Source organism: Rhipicephalus sanguineus, chromosome 1, assembly GCF_013339695.2.
Source record: "Rhipicephalus sanguineus isolate Rsan-2018 chromosome 1, BIME_Rsan_1.4, whole genome shotgun sequence".
In the NCBI taxonomy this organism is placed as follows: domain Eukaryota; kingdom Metazoa; phylum Arthropoda; class Arachnida; order Ixodida; family Ixodidae; genus Rhipicephalus; species Rhipicephalus sanguineus.
Genome location: NC_051176.1, coordinates 82,003,935 through 82,017,497, shown reverse-complemented (window position 1 = coordinate 82,017,497; position 13,563 = coordinate 82,003,935). Strand labels below are relative to the sequence as shown.

The 13,563-nt window shown below is 47.8% G+C and overlaps 1 non-coding gene across 1 annotated transcript; it reads left to right on the top strand.

The window, feature by feature from the left end:
- The first annotated feature begins 11,273 nt into the window (after positions 1-11,273).
- Trnat-cgu (transfer RNA threonine (anticodon CGU)) lies at positions 11,274-11,346 on the top strand. Its single transcript has one exon. It is a non-coding gene; the product is annotated as a tRNA-Thr (tRNA).
- The last annotated feature ends 2,217 nt before the right edge of the window (positions 11,347-13,563 follow it).

Sequence of the window (13,563 nt, the reverse complement as noted above, 5' to 3'; positions counted from 1 at the left end):
CTTCTTTAGAATAACAGAGAGCTGAGCTAGTTGGTACGTATTCATTCTAAAAAGAGACAGGGCGTGCAAACACGGACACAAGAAAGAGATCAGGACACCACAAACGCCGATCTCTTTCCTGATGTCCTGATGTCCTGATGTCCTTTCCTGTTCCTGGTGTCCTGATCTCTTTCTTGTGTCCGTGTTTGCACGCCCTGTCTCTTTTTAGAACGAATATCTTCTTTGTAACGATAATATTTGTGTTTTACAACGTCGTGAACTTTCGAGAACGACAGGTAATGAAATTGGTCCCTCCGGATTGAATATGTTTGACATTTTTTCCCTCGTAAATTATGCAGTTAATAAGGAAATTAAGTTCCTTTTCGGGCTACTAGCATGGGACATGCATAAAATATAAAATAATCAATCAAATCTAAAATATCTATTTTCGGATCCGTGTCGATCTCTGTGGAATCACCCGTTTACAATAACCACGATTAGTACACTAACTGCGGTAATGTCTGCCGTGTAGCTACCTGTAACCGTGGTTAGCCGTAACCGTAGTTAGCTTAACCGCGGTTAAGCAACACCACCTAGACTAGCTGTTAAGGCTGTTCGTGTGACAGCGGTATTGAGGTAGTGAGTAAAAAAAAGATTTTTTTTTGCGTTACAAGAAAAAATTCTACGTTTCGCGTCCCGCTCGCATTCTTTTTCAGGGTTTTCTTCCTGCCGGGAATCACGCCTATTCTCCACAATAAGGCAGACTCTCGATCGTTTTTCGTTTCCCCCACGTAAAACATTTCACGATCGGCACGTGGTATGGAGTAAACCAGCCCTTCAGCTTTCTCTTCGGACGGCCTGTCTTTTGGGCATGAAAAGGCACAGGTGCCAGCAATCCATCTGCTATATCCACTTCCACGAGAAGCATGTCCGTACAGTTTCTCATGGCGAATTATGCGGCTTTCATCAAGCTCTTTGTGGCGATGGCCCAAACCTCCACACAAGGAGTCGGCGCGTCTTAAGAAATTGGTCCCCACAATTCCCACAAAAAAAAAAAAGCGATTCCGCCCGCGCTTTCTTGGTGAATGCCTCGCAGGCCGACAGCAGTCCGACGCTGCGACAAAAGAATTTGTCGGGACGAGCTCTGAGAAAACGGCACCCCCAGGATGAAAAAGTAACGAGTAACGTGACACCACACGTTACCGAAAAATGTTAACGTAAGTACGTTACCCGTTACAGTTTCTAAATTGTAACGAGTACGTTACTAAGTTACCGAAAAAAGTAACGCGTTACCGGTAACGCCGTTACTTGTAACGCGTTACCGCCAACACTGGATATCGCGATATATATATATATATATATATATATATATATATATATATATATATATATATATATATATATATATATATATATATATAGATATATATATATATATATATATATATATATATATATATATATATATATATATATATATATATATATAGAAAAAAGGCATACGCTTTTAACAAACCATTTATTTGTCGACGTTTCGATCGGAGACCGATCTTCATCAAGACGAAATTTACCAGGCTTCGATGCGCTTTTATAACGTCGCCCTCCGAGCCCACAGAGAGTATAAAAAATGTAAAAAAAAAATAAAAATAAAATTTGAAGAAAAAGAAAGTCACGAACAGACCACGTCCACATACTTGGACATACGGAAAACACGTGTTTTTTTGGAAAAAAAATAAAAAAGAAAGAAAGAAAAGCACAACAAAAGAAAATACGTAGATGTCCATAGATCGTCCAGGTGAGCACATGAAGTACATTCCTGTCGTCCATTGTCGAGCTCCACTTGTTCACTTGTTCCTGAAGCTTGGACACAATAAGTGAGTACATTCCTTCAGGAGCTTCAGGAACAAGTGAGGAGGGGGGAGCCGGAGAAGTGGAGCTCGGCAATGGACGACAGGAATGTACTCCATGTGTCCACCTGGACGATCTATGTACATCTACATATTTTCTTTTGTTGTGCTTTCTTTTTTCCAGAAAACACGTGTTGTTCTTATGTCCAAATATGTGGACGTGGTCTGTTCGCGACTCTGTTTTCTTCTCCTCAAAGTTTATTTTTATTTATTTTTTACTTACTTTTACTTTTATTACTTTTTTTACTCTTTTTTAATTGCTTTACTTTTTTTCTCTCTCTCAGCTTCGAGGACGACGCTATAGAGGCGCATCGAAGCCTGGTAAATTTCGTCTTGATGAAGATCGGTGTCCGATCGAAACGTCGACAAATAAACAGTTTTTTAGAAGCGTATGCCTTTTTCCTATTTATTTTACGGCAACCGAAGACAGACTCTTCATAATCTGCGTATGGTCGATTCCACGAAAGATCGAAAAAGGGTGTATATTTGATGTTTCCGATTTTCCTGATAATTTTGTATGTTGTGCACATATGATTGCACAGCACGAAATCGCAGTTCATTTTCAAATAAAATTTTTTTTCAACACAGCAAAATTCGACAAGTGTCGCCGGTTGACGACGACCATTTTACGAAGAATGCGTTTTCGTAACTTCGGAACCATGCTGGCAGCCACTGAAGCTATATATTACAAATATCTTTCTTTTTGGCGGAAGTAGAAGTAAAGAGGAAATAGCTCTTATCATTTCATGGAATTCTGAGTAAATTATATATTTTTAAAAATTCACGAAAAACGCTGCGTTTTTGAAAATCAGTCAAATTTGGGACGCTATGGCTACTTCTGTGAACATCTTAGCTTGTTCATATTTGCAGTATGAATAGGCCTTTATGTGAATAATGAACCTCTGCATTTGTATTTCTCTAATAATTTTCAAAGTAGTAAATTTTCATGCTCGAAACACCAAAAAGAGAAAAGTGCTCTTCCATTCAAAAATCTATAATAAAAAAAACCCAATCTGAATTTTGTTCAAAGTCCCCCAAAATGTTCTCAAAGGACTGCAGAATGATATTATGAAAAAACATGTTGCATCATTTTTATTACAACAAAAGCAGAAAATGTCAAACATTGTGTTTCCAGAGCGTGGTGGCCACTGCGTAAAGGACATCTCTAGTAGCAAGAAAATACAGTAACACGTCTTTTTTCTTCTCTGAGCTTCGCTAAACAGCAGTAATGATCTATTGTTGGAAAGTGGGAACTGTTTTGTAAAGAAAAAAAAACATCGTTCCAATTAAGTGCATTTGCGATACCACTTACATTCCTCGTCGACGGGCAGCACGGACATTTTCATTCCTCTGGATAATTTTTTTTTTTTTTAGTAAATGCGCTTATATAAAAGTAACGAAGCTAAACGCGAAATATGTGTAGCTGAGTCGATCATGCATTGTAAGAATGTGAGAAATCGCAAAGGGCGGCAGTGGTGAACGGCGAGTACCGCAGTGCAACAAGCACAGCAGCCACACATTGTTTGCCAGGCTTTGTCGCTATGCACGAGAAAAAGCTGGGGTGTCGATTGCGTTGGTTACACGATACATTTTTCACCGCTCGTCGCTCTCCCGCCCGGTCTCTGGATCCGCACCGTGCGCATCGTGTGGCGGATCGAGTGGCCCGCGCTACAAGCACTCGTGTAAACGGAGTAGCATGGTGCGATTCGGCATCCGATCCGACGTGCGACGCCGCACGCGGTATACGGCGATTCAGGACACATGGGGGCGAACGAGCAATCAGCGCGCAGGCTCCGCCCACACACGGCACCCCGGCTTGCACGCTCGGAAGACATCGCATCCTCTTCGTTGACTGCAAAACAAACAACCTTACGCAGCCACGCTTCGTTCTGTAAGAACATTGCCAATAAAGCTACGCCTTCGCAAGCGACAAGCATCTCAACAGACCGCATTCACTCGCGACTCCGAGAGTAGGCTTGTCACGACACCGAGCGTAGGCCTAGCAAGGCGGACGCTGTCGCTAGCGCCGTTCGCGATCAAACGCGAGCTGATCGTCGAGCACTTATTTTATCAACACGATTAAAACTTTTAAGCTGATGACACGCATTTACATGCGCAATTGGTTTTCTCGTAGACCTCGATTTGACGAGCAACGGTGGAAGCAAAGCCGGCCGGTTCGCCGAGACGGCCGGTGCGGCTGTTAGCTGCGAAGTGGCCTTCCATCGCGGCTCGATATCTCGCTAGTGGTTCGAAAACGGGCGCCGCCTTGCACAAATGTCATGAGTTATTTGATGTCAGAAAGAAAGTTTAACCAACGTTTTTCATGATCGGAGCCGTCCGAACGTAGTTCAACAAACGCGCAAACAAACAAACAAGCAACAAACGCGCCACCAGAGGCGTGACGTCAGGCGTCTCCCGCGCTGCCATTGGCTGCGGCCGTCAGACCGACGCGGCAGCCGCGCGGCTACATTCAGCAAGTTGGATGCCCGTGCGGCGTGCGAATCGTCTCCGCACGCTGATGGAACCTGTTGGGCGTCTGTCGGATGCGGCTGTTGGCACGAACAGCCGTACGACGAATCGCATCCGAATTCGCACCATGTGTCCAGCGCTTTAGGCGGACAGGTGCAAAGGGCGGCGCGATGGACGCCCGCCTGAGCAGACGACAGCAACGAGTACGGCTGTGCCAGTCAGCCAAACACCACCTGAGATAGAAGTTAAGCATCCAAATCGTGCTTCACTTTGATGCGATCACTATCCTACGCTCTGAAGGTGGCTATGGGTAGGGGTTATAGCCATGGCCGAGATTTTGTACGGACTGCCTCATGGTGCACAAAAAGAAAATTCCGCTGCAGCAGAATTTTCGTTACGTAGAAGATATCGGATCGAGACTTTTTTTGTGGAGGGTAATGAAGCAGGATGCGCGCTCAATTCAAGAGGGAAACCAGATCTGCCAGCACTCCTTCAAGAGAAAGAAGGATATGCAAAACAGAGCAGATGCAATGCAAACAAAACGTGTTTTGTCCGTGGCCAGAACTGCTGCCACCAACCTTCACGTAATCGATTCTTTTTAAACTCTGCATTGATCACATAAGGTTTGACAATGTACACATTTGGGCCAACAAAAACCACACCTCTTGGCGACCGGTCTCCAGAAATTCATTTCCATTCATGAAGAGACCTTGGCTTTTATACCAATCTCTCAATTCTGGCACAGCGAATCATCATAAGAGACGCATGGAGGGAATGCGTTCTTTAGCACTCAAGATATGAATTATACTCAACTGAAATAGATGAAAGAAAAGGAGGCTACAACTGAAAGTGCCTACTGTGGACTGAGGGATGTTGAAGTCGCAAACCACGCGAACGCATTTAATTGGAACGGTCTTTTTCTTTGCAAAACAATTCCCAATTTCCGACCATAGATCATTACTGTTGTTTAGCGAAGCTCAGAAAAGAAAAAAGACGTGTTACTGTATTTTCTTGTTACTAGAGATGTCCTTTGTGCAGTAGCCACCACGCTCTGGAAACACAATGTTTGACATTTTCTGCTTTTGTTGTAATAAAAATGATGCAACATGTTTTTTCATAATATCATTCTGCAGTCCTTTGAGAACATTTTGGGGGACTTTGAACAAAATTGAGATTGGGTTTTTTTTTATTATAGATTTTTGAATGGAGGAGCACTTTTCTCTTTTTGGTGTTTCGAGCATGAAAATTTACTACTTTGAAAATTATTAGAGAAATACAAATGCAGAGGTTCATTATTCACATAAAGGCCTATTCATGCTGCAAATATGAACAAGCTGAAATGTTCAGAGAAGTAGCCATAGTGTCCCAAAGTTGACTGATTTTCAAAAACGCAGCGTTTTTCGTGAATTTTTAAAAATACATAATTCGCTCAGAATTCCATGAAATTATACCAGCTATTTCCTCTTTACTTCTACTTCCGCCAAAAAGAAAGATATTTGTAATATATAGCTTAAGTAGCTGCCAGCATGATTGCGAATTTACGAAAACGCACTCTTCGTAAAATGGTCGTCGTCAACCGGCGACACTTGTCGAATTTTCCTGTGATGAAAAAAATTTTTATTTGAAAACGAACTGCGATTTCGTGCTGTGCAGTCATATGTGCACAACATACAAAATTATCAGGAAAATCGGAAACATCAAATATACACCCTTTTTCGATCTTTCGTGGAATCGACCGTATATATATATATATATATATATATATATATATATATATATATATATATATATATATTGTAGCGAAGCTTATTGGAACTCTGAACTCTGAAGTGGGTCGTCCTCTCCAGCCCCTTCTAGTGGGTTGCCCTCTTCGGACAGAGCGCAGCTCGCGCAGAGTCGGCCCCGCCTTGACTGTCGCTGTCGTTCATCTTCGCCGAGTGTCCGCCAATAAACATCTTTATAATTTGGTGGAGGTGCTGTGCCCCTCAAACAACTACGGTCAGCATTCAATGCCCTTGGAGCTTCGATCCCGTGCCGTGCCCTCTACCATGACTCAAGATGCCGCCCAGCAAACGCCTCCTCCTGCACCGACATCCTGTCCCGGTGTCCCCCGCATCCGCGACCCTCCTGTTTTCACCGGCGCGGATGGCACCGACGTCGAGGACTGGCTCGCGATTTACGAGCGTGTCGGACCACTCCGGCTTGCTCGCCGAAATCAAGTCCTTCGTGCGCGAGGAGATTGCACGCCAGTTCTCTCTACTGGCCTTCGCTCACCCGCAGCCTGTTGAACAGCCGTCGACCCCACTGCTGCCTCCCCTACGCCGGGCTATTGAGCATGAAATCGCGGAGGTCATGCCGGAATACCACCAACCTCCTCGGCCGACTGCGCCGCTCAGTTACGCGCAAGTTGTAGCCAGGCCGCCTCCAGCGATCCCTGTGGTTCCCCCACTTACTTACGCCGGAGCCGTCGCCAGGCCTCAGGCCTTCGAAGAGAGTGTGCCGGCTGCGTACGCCGACGTCATCCATACGCCACGACTGCAGCCCACCATGCTGTCATACCAGCAGCCACCCCGTCCCTCGCGTCCTGCGACATGGATGGGACCTAGCCCGGCAAGCCGATGGCGCACTTCCGACAACCGCCCCATCTGCTTTGCGTGCGGTTGCGCCGGTCACGTCGCCCGCTATTGCAATCGCATGCAGCCGCCTCGAGTCGGATCGACCGTCACCAGCCAGTACAGCCGTCCATATTACGAGCCGCTGCCGCCTATGTCACCGACTTCACGCCCGTCTCCATCTACCCGCCGTTCGCCATCCCCAAGACGCCGCTCACTGTCACCGATGCGGCCTCGTCCGGTCGCCCGAGACCAGGAAAACTAGTCGTCGCAGTCCAAGAGGCAAGGGCTGCGACGCTATCGAACTGCCAAAGCCCCAGCAAAGCCCGTCGAACGTAGTAGACGTGTTTGTAGATGGCGTGCGCACATTGGCCCTTGTGGACACTGGGGCTGCCGTATCCGTTATGGACGCTAAATTTAGCCGACTACTACGAAAAGTGACGACGCCGCTTTCCGGGCTCTCCCTCCGTACAGCCAGCGCCCACAGCATTCACCCGACAGCGGTGTGTACAGCCCGTGTCATCATTCAGGACGCTCTGTACGCCGTCGAATTCATCATAATTTCTTCATGCTCTCACGACGTCATCCTGGGTTGGGATTTTCTCGCTCGCCACGACGCCGTAATTCGTTGCGCACCAGCCGAAATAGAGCTCTCACCATTCTCCAATTTGACGCCGGCGAACAGTCCATCGGCTGCGACCAAAGTACTCGTCAAAGACGACACCACAGTTCCTGCAAACTCGTCAACGGCTGTGTCCGTCTATTGCACCGGTCTCTCCGACACCGTTGCACTTCTTTCCCCCTCTGACCGCGTTCTCACCAGGAAAGGTTTGCTGGTGCCATTTGCGACCGTGAAAGTCACTCAGGGCGACACCGATATTTTCGTTACGAACCCATCCCCGTACATTGTTAGGTTGGTGCGAGGGGAATGTCTCGGCCGAGCGGAGGCCCTCGAAGACGCACAAGTTATGGACGCACCGGGTGACACGCACTGTGCCAGCTCCCGTACGCTCAGTGCTGTTTCCACATCTGACTCGTCACCCGCTGATGTATTTGCTTCCTCAATTGCTGACAACCTTACGTCGGTCCAGCGTTCCCAGCTTCTCTGCCTGTTGGAAGAATTTCGTTCTTCGTTCGATGTCGCGCAAACTTCTCTCGGCCGCACGTCTGCTGTCACGCATCACATCGACACTGGCGCCCAACCACCGCTGCGGCAACGTCCATATCGCGTATCTCCAGCAGAGCGTCGTGTAATTAACGAGCAAGTCGAAGACATGCTTCGCCGCGATGTTATTCGACCCTCAAACAGCCCGTGGGCGTCTCCTGTCGTTCTCGTTGCGAAGAAGGACGGCTCTGTGCGGTTCTGCGTGGACTACCGCCGACTCAATAAGATCACCCGTAAGGACGTTTATCCCCTCCCTCGCATAGACGACGCCATTGACAGCCTGCAAGGAGCAGAATTCTTTTCGTCGCTCGATTTGCGCTCAGGGTACTGGCAAGTCCCCATGGCTGATGACGCTCGACCGAAGACAGCGTTTGTCACACCCGACGGCTTGTACGAATTCAACGTCATGCCGTTTGGGCTGTGTAATGCGCCCGCGACCTTTGAGCGCATGATGGATTCCGTTCTGCGCAACTTGAAATGGCACACGTGCCTGTGCTACCTCGACGACGTCGTCGTTTTCGCCCCGGACTTCTCCACGCATCTTCAACGCCTCAGACTTGTTTTGACGCGTTTGAGCGACGCCGGGCTACAACTGAACCTAAAGAAGTGCCGATTTGCAGCACGGCAGCTGACAATACTAGGCTACGTCGTGTCCAAGGACGGAATTCTCCCCGATCCAGCCAAGCTTCGGGCCGTGACAGAGTACCCCAAACCTACGTCCGTCAAAGAACTGCGCAGTTTTGTAGGACTATGCTCCTACTTTCGACGCTTCATACGAAACTTCGCGACTATCATATCGCCGCTGACAAAGCTCCTTGGCAGCAACGGGCCTCTCAATACGTGGTCGTCAGAGTGCGACGCCGCTTTCGCGAAGCTCCGTCGTTTGTTGACGTCTCCTCCAATACTACGCCACTACGACCCTACGGCCCCTACAGAGGTACACACGGACGCCAGCGGTGTTGGCCTCGGCGCTGTCCTTGCACAGCGTAAACCTGGGTTCCCGGAATATGTCGTGGCATATGCAAGTCGCACGCTTACTAAAGCCGAGACCAATTACACCGTCACGGAGAAAGAATGCCTGGCCATCATCTGGGCCCTTACGAAGTTCCGACCTTATTTGTATGGTCGCTCGTTTGATGTCGTCACCGACCATCATGCGCTGTGCTGGTTGTCGTTATTGAAAGATCCCTCAGGCCGTCTCGCCCGTTGGGCACTTCGCCTGCAAGACTACGACATCCGCGTACTGTACCGCAACGGACGCCAGCATGCTGACGCCGACGCCCTGTCGCGCTCTCCCTTGCCTGACGACAATGCCCACGGCTCAGTGTCTCCCCTTGCCGTTTCTTCCATCGACATTCAGACAATCGCTACCGAACAGCGCAAGGATCGCTGGATTGCCTCACTGATGGACTTGCTGACTGATCCATCGGCAACACCATCCACTCGCGCGTTGCGTCGTCAAGCCCACCATTTCGCCGTTCGCGACGACCTCCTCCACCGACGCAATTACAGCGGCGACGGCCGCCAGTGGCTACTAGTAATACCCCGAAGTCTGCGTTCTGACATATGCGAATCGTTCCACGCTGATCCGCAGTGTGCGCATTCTGGGGTATCGAAAACTTACCACCGCATCCGCCAACGGTACTTTTGGCGACGGATGTACCGCTACGTGCAGAAGTTCGTTCGCTCCTGCATCGATTGTCAGCGCCGCAAAACTTCAACGCACCTGTCGCCGGCAGGTCTGCAACCTCTACCTTGCCCTGACCGGCCGTTTGGGCGTGTTGGCATCGATTTGTATGGACCACTTCCTCTGACGTCTGCTGGTAACCGCTGGGCCATCGTCGCTGTAGACCACCTCACGCGATACGCCGAAACTGCCGCCCTCCCAGCGGCTACAGCGCGCGATGTGGCCTCCTTCCTGCTCCACCGATTCATGCTACGTCACGGTCCCCCTCAGGAGCTACTCAGCGATCGAGGCCGTTTCTTCTTGTCGGAAGTCGTCGAAGCCATTCTAAAAGAGTGCAACGTTGTTCACCGCAAAACTACTGCTTACCACCCGCAGACGAATGGCCTCACCGAACGCTTTAACCGTACGCTCGGCGACATGCTCTCCATGTACGTAGCCGCCGATCACACCAACTGGGATGCCATTCTGCCCTTCGTCACCTACGCCTACAATACCGCCGCTCAGAGCACCACTGGTTTTCCTCCTTTTTCTTATTGTATGGCAGGCACCCCTCGCACACAATCGACACAATCCTTCCATACAAGCCGGATCGGTCTGAGTGTGCGCCGATTTCTGCTACCGCCCGACTTGCTGAAGAATGTCGCGAACTTGCCAAGACCTTCACTACGCATGACCAAGAGCGGCAGAGGAGCATTAGCGGTGACAGAATCACTTCTGAGCCGACGTTCCTCCCTGGAGCGCACGTATGGCTCTCGATCCCTACCACTGCACCTGGCCTCTCTTCAAAACTACTGCCGAAATACGAAGGCCCCTACCGTGTTGTTGAACGCACATCCCCTGTAAACTATCTGATCGAACCAATCGATCCATCCTCGGACATGCGCCGTCGAGGGCGCGACATTGTAAACGTGGAGCGCCTCAAGGCGTACCATGACCCGCTCATTGTGACAAGTTGTTAGGTCGCCAGGCGGCTCCCTTTTCGCCCCCGGAGTAATTGTAGCGAAGCTTATTGGAACTCTGAACTCTGAAGTGGGTCGTCCTCTCCAGCCCCTTCTAGTGGGTTGCCCTCTTCGGACAGAGCGCAGCTCGCGCAGAGTCGGCCCCGCCTTGACTGTCGCTGTCGTTCATCTTCGCCGAGTGTCCGCCAATAAACATCTTTATAATATATATATATATATATATATATATATATATATATATATATATATATATATATATATATATATATATATATATATATATATATAGCGAGGGCCTCGTTCTGGCAGACTTGATGCTTTCAGGTAGTATGCGAGGGATTATTGGTCAGCTGCCAGCAAGTTCACGTGCTACGTGACGCCAACAGGCAGAAAAAGAGTGTTCCACACTCGCCGTCATGGCTACTGGCGGCGCTGACTGACGCTCCCACGTTTAAATGTACATATATACCCTATAAAGTGGACGGGGGGATGGCCGCCGCGGTAGCTCAGTTGGTAGAGCGTCGGACGCGTTATTCGAAGGTCGCAGGTTCGGTCCCTGCCCGCGGCAAGCTATCTTTTCGTCCACTTTTCTTGCTTCACATTTACCCTACATTTAATACTAAAAACATCCCCTATACTTTCCTTGGCATTATTGTCTGTTAGTTCTCATTAATATTGTGTATAACAAAGAAAACGAGCCCTTGAAATTAACACTTCTTTCCTATATATATATATATATATATATATATATATATATATATGAACTGAACAGATGAACACTGAACGTGTTCATCTTGTCTCGTGTTCGTTTAGTGCGCCATGGTTTCTGAAGTGCGAATCCCACGGCCCGTTAGCAGTTGCGCGGAGGCGTTTTCTTTTGCAGGGTTTGTAGTTTCAATACGTTAGATAACGCCCCAGACGAGTAGGCAGTAGCTGAGATGGGAATTAAAAATGCATAATAGAAAGTAATCTTAGTTTTTCTAAGAAAAATATGTCTACCTGTTACATGAAGGCTTCCCTTTCATTCTAGAAAGTGTCGAAGGAGTATTATTAACATGTACATCTCATGACATCAGTGGCGTAGCCAGGAATTTTGTTCGGCGGGGGGGGGGGGGCTCACGTTGCAGCGCGACCTCTTCATTGAATTTGTCGAACGACTAAGTATATGAATAACATGTATTACCGGTGACAATTTGTATGAGATGCTGTAAATCACTTCTTGAATGCTGCGCACTGTCGAGAACGAGTAAGAAATGTGTTTTTTCATAAAAATATTATGTTACCATGCCCGCAAAATCTTTTCAGGAATAACTGTCGTCTATCTTTTCAAATTTTTAATCTTTTTGGGTGTAAGAGGTACAGGAAATATCACGTAAACTTTGGAACTGCATCGTTTTTAAAGGGGTCATGAAGCACCCCTTGGGCTGATTGAAAAAACACATCCTGCGGAAAGCTGACACGGCTATGAACTGCTCTGCCAAATATTACAGTCGTGCGCGCCGCGTAATGGCCACAAGCGGAGCGCGAAGTTGCCGTTTCCCCAGGCACCCTCTTTTCAAACAGAGGCCGGTTCTCACTCTCGTCGGTGGGCGGGGCGTCTGTCCGCTGTACGTCGCAAGAGACATAGCATGCTTATTGGCCGATAGCCGACGTAAATCGAGAGCGGCGTTCGGATCAGATGCGCTTCTTGCCGCGGGGTGCCGCCACTTGCCGGCGCCGCACTCCTCAGTACACGGTAGCCGCACTCGCGCAAGCGAATCACAGCGGGAGAGCGATCGCGTTTCATGACGCGCGCTGGCGTAACTTCTTTCCCCCATGCCATCCCTCCCTGTCTAGCTTCCAGTGCGCTCGCCGGCACGAGAAAAGAGAGAAAGCGCTGGGAGCGTGCGCCAAACCCCCGTAACTCCGCTGATTCTTGACGGATTCGAGAAATTTTTGCGGCAATCGATTCGGGAGGCAGCACACTCCGATACTGAGGCCATTAGATCATTACTTGGAAAAGTGGTTCATGACCCCTTTAAACTAAAGAAGCGCCTGATAACAAAGAAATGAAGTCCACAAAATAACCAGGACGAGATCAAATATTTTAATGCAAATTGTTTACGCAAAATGTTCATTTTTTTGGCACAAATGATACGGCCAGGGAAAAACAAGAATGGGGAAGTACACCTCGAATACGGGCAAAACATAAGTCACCGGAAACAGTGCGCAGTATGCTTACACAAAACATCACAAATGTACATTTAAATATGCAATCAATATACAGAACTAAGCAATGATCACTATGCATAATGCCCAAAATAAGGCAAAAGAACATGCTGCACAATCACAGAAACTGATATGTCCTTGGGCCAAGCTGCTCTCTCGGACGCACCAGACCTATTATACAAGAGCGCAGAAATAACGAAAGAAACTATTTCAAAACTGTTTTAAAAGTGCGAACCACTATTGTGCACTCAATATAAAATGAGGGTTGTCGCTTTTAGTTAAAAAAAGCAATAAAGAACAAAACCGACAAATGAAAGTAACAAACAATGCCGCTGGTACGGCTTCCCAATAGCTGAATTTGTTTGGCAACGCCGCGTATGCCAACCTCTCAGTAAACAAGGTGAAGCTGTCGATTCGCTGTTAATATCCACCTGATGCCCGTATTCATATGTTTATATTAGGTCTATACTTATATTAGGTTTTACTTTATTAGGTTTTACTTTATTAGGTTTATTAGGTATTATACTTATATTAGGTTTATACTGGTCTCTCAGAACGGCTCTGACTGGAACGTCTT